The sequence below is a fragment of the Tamandua tetradactyla genome, chromosome 2, assembly GCF_023851605.1.
Source record: "Tamandua tetradactyla isolate mTamTet1 chromosome 2, mTamTet1.pri, whole genome shotgun sequence".
Classification (NCBI taxonomy): domain Eukaryota; kingdom Metazoa; phylum Chordata; class Mammalia; order Pilosa; family Myrmecophagidae; genus Tamandua; species Tamandua tetradactyla.
In genome coordinates this window covers 3,152,359-3,157,839 of record NC_135328.1, presented here as the reverse complement: position 1 = coordinate 3,157,839, position 5,481 = coordinate 3,152,359, and the positions used below count along the sequence as shown (strand labels likewise).

General features: G+C 35.9%; 1 pseudogene; it reads right to left on the bottom strand.

Annotated features, from left to right (window-relative positions):
• Nucleotides 1-1,590: 1,590 nt before the first annotated feature.
• Nucleotides 1,591-2,452, bottom strand: LOC143658858 (syntenin-1 pseudogene; annotated as a pseudogene).
• Nucleotides 2,453-5,481: the final 3,029 nt, after the last annotated feature.

The window sequence follows — 5,481 nt, the reverse complement described above, 5'->3', positions numbered from 1 at the left end:
TCTAGTTGAAGACTGATCCCTTTTTCAACTTTTTAAACAGTTCCTGTATGGGGCACTGCTCACTTTCATAACTTCAGAGCTCTAACTCTGAGTCTCAGGTGTTGCACAGATACCTGAGTTTCTGGGAATGACAAGGTTATATACAAACTGCTCGGTATCTCAGAAGTTAGAAGTAACAGTTACAACTTCTGAATATATGTGACTGCTGTAAGAGTTTACAATCCAGGGCCCTTTACAATAGGCCCCAACCTAATAACCCATGCTCTTGACTTCAGTTCACCAAGTTTTTATTTTATAGTTAGTCCATATGAGTGAAGCATGACAATATTTGTCTTTTTGTGTCTGAAATTTCATTCAATATACAGGCCTTAAGGTTCGTTCACCTAGTCCCATGCCTCACAACTTCATTCCTTCTCATGGCCACTCAGTAGTCCATTATATATTTACATCACAAATCTCCCTTCCATTCCTCAGTCACTGTACTCTTAGGCCACCTCCATCCATTGTGAATCTGAACGCTGCCGCCATAGACATCAATGTGCAAATGTCCATTCATATCCCCAGGTATATACCAAGCAACAGGGTTTCAGGATTATATGGCAATCCCATCCCTAGCCTCTTGTGGAACCTCCACACTGCCCTCCAAGGGGCTGCACCTCTCAGTTTCCTTACCAACAGTGAATAGGTACATCTCTTTCTCCACATTTTCTCTACTACTTCTTTCTCTCTGTTGATTTTTTTTAACTTTTATTTATACATATGTAATTAGAATATGCATAAAACAAAAATATCAGGATAAAATATCACTGTCATTTTGTCTGTAGGCAGGAGTCAGGAAACAGAACAATGAGAATATTCTAAGACAGTTCCAAAGTTGCTAGTCTATATAATGTTAAGAATGCCAAAATGCAATGACTAGAAAATCTCAGATACAATGGAATATCTCTGCTATAGCTTAATAAATACTGTGAAATTCTTAGTATACATTTCAGTTTAGTATTTTATAAAGGCAGCAATTAATTATATTTTGACTTTTATTCTAGATGCTTCATTAACATAGTTAAGGCAACAGTTTTAGGTGAAGATAATGATAATCATAATGTTTTTGCAATCTACACACACTGTATAATGCTTAAATGGAGTGAAACCAGTTTTACTCAATTGGCATCTTACCCACATATCCACATAAAGAACTAGGAAAAAACTATCAAAGGCAATCACTGTAAATGCAATGTGGCAACATATTAAAAATAGTTTACCATAGCCATTAAGTAATAGGATCAGCACTCACTATATAAAGATGGTTCCAACATAATGCTAGGAGCCTGTGTCAGTCATCTTAATCATAATGACTTGTAGAAGGCATCAAGTTTCTGATAGATAAACTATTCTATGAAAGGTTATATATCTTTTGAAAGTACAAGATAGCAGATCTTACAGTAAGATTCCCAGCCATACGTAAGATAGAAAGGTCCCATGCAGCGTATGCACCTTGGCTCTAGGAAAGCCACATGTGCATAATACAGAAGTTGCTGAAGAAGTAAACTGCAGTGGAATAGTTGAGCTAAGTTTCCATTATGAAATTGACTTTTAAACCTTAGGAATGGTGTGATCCATCAGGCTTTTCATAATGTGTGGTGCCATCCATTTAATAATGTGTTCAAAGATAAAAGCGGGCATGATTGTTACAGTAACTATAGTCTCAATGTCCATAGTATGTCTGCAATTTGAGAGTCCTTCAATCCAATGGCATTTGGTCAATTGATTTCACAGATGTGTTCTGTGAGAAGACCGTTTCTGGCTAACTTTTCCATTTTTGAAGATAAAGCCATCATGTCCAGTACTATCCTTATGAATGGTAATATCCAGCCAAAGGGCCTGTCACAAATAGTCATAGATATTTTTTTCTACAAAAGCCTGTTTGAGCACTTTGTGTGCTCTATCAGAGCTCCAGCCTGCACAGATTTCACTGTTGATCTGGAGGACTTGATCACCAAATTCAGACCAACCAAAGATGCCAGAGAATTAGCTTGGATTACCTGGATAAGTACTGCATTAGCTATTGATTTAAATCTGAGATCAACTTTTCCATTATGATCCCTACACAAAATAACTTCACAAATCACTTCTTAATTTCTGCTCTTCGAAATCCAACATCATTTCCAGTTACTGTAGCCACCATATATATTACACACTGGAAGGTCTTCCTACCACCCCCTGTGCTGTTTCTCCACGACCCATGGCCATATTTGTACATATTTCTTCTTCATTTAGACTCAGGCCCATGTACTGAGAGTGCTGGATCCAGGTTAGGATAGAGATTTCCATCTTGAGCAATGGAAGCAGAAGCTTCTGACAAAACTGCTGGGTTGGCAGGATGTGCAGAAAAGACAGCTGGAGCCTGAATTGCTTTGTCTACTTTCAGGTCTTCAAGAGATGGATACAAAGACATTTTTGCAGGAATTTTCTTGGCTGCAGGACCACTCACCACCACTCTCTGTGCACAGACTTTGAAACCTGAGAGGAGGAAAGTGGCGCCTGCCAGGGAAGCCACCTGCCCACCTAGACGTCACAGCAATTCCCCTGCCTCCCACCCCTTCTCTGTTCATTTTTAAAGTTTAATTCTCACATCATACAATCCCACCTAAGTAAATAGACATGCCTTCACCACCATAATCTACAGGAAGACATTTCCTTTACTTCTACAAAAAATCCATACCTCTCCCCCAAGCTCCCCATCTGTTGACATTTAATTTTGGCATAATGCCTTTGTTACAGTCAGTAGAAGTATGCTACAATGTAACTGTTGACTGTAGACCCTAGCTTGCATTCATGTATACTATCCACTGTCAATACCCTGCAATGTTGACATTCATTTGTTCTACCTCATGTGAAAATGTTTTTATATTTGTACATTTGATCACCATCATTGTCCACTCTAGGCATTCCTAAGTTATATCATCTCAGTCTTTAACTTCTATCTTTCCTTCTGGTGTCATACATGCCCCCAGCCCTCTCCCTCAACCATACTCACATTCAGCTTCATTCAGTGTACTTATATTGTGTTATCATCAGGTAGTACTGTGCTATGCATTTCTGAATAGTTATGATCAGTCCTGCTGCACAATCTGTATTCCTCAGCACCAAATGTCCAATCTCTACCCTATTTCTATCTCCTGATAACTGTAGGAGATAGGACTAACATAAGACCTGCAGAACTGCTTGGGAGTAGATAGCATTAGGGTGGTGGCGGCAGTAAGCTGCTTTATGTTATCTGATTTATGTAAGACAGTCTAGGAGGAAGAGAATGTTTGTTTACCCCAAATGGTTATGTTAAGTATGAAGGAAGAACACTGAAAGATAAGAACTTTGTTTCCTCAAGAAATGCATGCATGACTATTGTCATCCTGTGGTATATAACCAGGATCTGGTTAAGAATAAAATTGTCTGAAGTCTGTCTGAAGTAAACTCAAGCTTCAGACCCCCTGAGCCCATGTGTGTTTTTCTTTCTCTCCTTCTTCCTTTCTTTCTTTCTCATCATTCCTTAATATCCTTTGAGCTCCATTTCAACAGGAAGCAACATCTGATGCCCAACATGGGGCTCGAAGAAGAAGACTCCAAATCAATATTAAGGAACCAAGGATAAGCCTCATTAGAGGCACGTGTGTCCAGCCGATAGAAGAGGACTCGAGTCATATTGGTAAGTAAGCATTTTCCTTGGATCATCAGGGTAACAGGTAATCACAATAGGCAGCTGGAGAAGTATGGAGTATGTATGTATGTATGTTTGTATGTTTATGTGTTGAAAACATCATTAGGGTGCCATTACTAAAATAAGGTTCTAATAAAATTTAAGAGTTATTTGTATTTTAAAGAAAAAAACTTTGTGGATAAAGCAGAGAAGAGTCTAAAGCAGACTCCCCATAGTGAGATGGGAGACATTGAGGGAAAAAGAGTGAAGAAATTCCTGAATTGAAAACAGTTTTCTATGACAATACAGTGAGGCCACATGGAGCAATAACAGAAGGGAGTTTAGGAAAAATAAAGAAACTATGTTCTTGTTGTTAGGAAGAAAATAATAAAGGGAAATAGTTAATAGCATAAAGATGACACAGCCAGGAAATAATAGCCAAGGACAAGGAAACTCTAGTTGGAAAAAAGAGGTTAAAAAAGCTTCTTCAAGAAAGAATCTATTTCTTAAAAAGAAAAACTTCAAAATAGAAACACAGAAGTGTAAACCTGAGGCAAGGGAAAAGGACAGCAAATAAATAACTTAAGATGGGATGCATAATTATAAAAATTTTACATCAATATGAGCTGCCTTTATATAAAAATTCATATACACCTGAGTCAGAAAATATTCAATAGGAACAATGCCATGCTGAACAAAAGTCAGTACTAATTAATGGTTCCTGTAGAATTATAATAGATTGGTCCCCTAAGGGGTATGCAATTCAGGATTGTAGTTCTGACTCAAAGTGTTCTGTTAAATTACCTTGGTTCAATCTAAATAATTATTCTACTGAAATTATACCTCTGCTACAAATAAAGGCTTGTGGCCAAGAATGGGAATTGCAACCCCATCTCCTTTTAAAAACAGCAATTTGGAAACTGGCCATGATTTTAGCTCCTACTCATATTTTAAAAAGAAATATATTTTAAGAACTTTAAAATGAAAAAGTCTTGTTAAAAACTATATATTGATAGTTAATGCATATTTGAAACATTAACTAAAGTATTTTAAGTATTTAACATTATTCTAACAAATTTAATTTTGATGGTAATTATATGTGGTAAAATATTTGTTCAACGTAATGATTTAAGTATGAAAAATATGAAAGATGTATTTTATTAATAGGAAAACAGAATAGTTTTATCCTAAAATGAATAACTGTTACTAAATGAGAAAAATATAGGACAAAGTCTAAACTAATATAATAAGTGCTGAGGGTTTGTAAAAATAGAAATTATGGTTAAAATCAAGAAATATTTAATGAGTCTAAAATGACAATGTTTGCTTGGACTTTTAGCCTGTTCTAATGAAAAGATATAAAAAAAATTTTCTAAATAATTAGTTAAAAAGCAAAGAGTCTGTGTTTTATCAAAATAACTTATGTTAACTTTTATCGGGTTGTTATCTGTATAAAAAATACTGATTTTCTCCTGGGTATCATTATACTGCAAAAACTGCTTCTTTTCTTGCCCTAAATCAGGTGGCTTAATCTATTAATCTAAGTACTATTACTATAAATGAATCTATTACTGGTTAAATCATATTCAAATCATATAAGTACCTATATTCCTTTAAGCCAAAATATCTTAAGGCTTTGTCCAGTCTTTATATAAACTACATATGTATAAACTAAATTTATCCTAAAATAACCATGGCTTATTTGGGGAGCAGATCAGATTTTGAGGGCTGAATGCAAGGAAAAGTATACTTGTGGAGTCTTTTGTTCACCTGATGTTGCCATTACATGC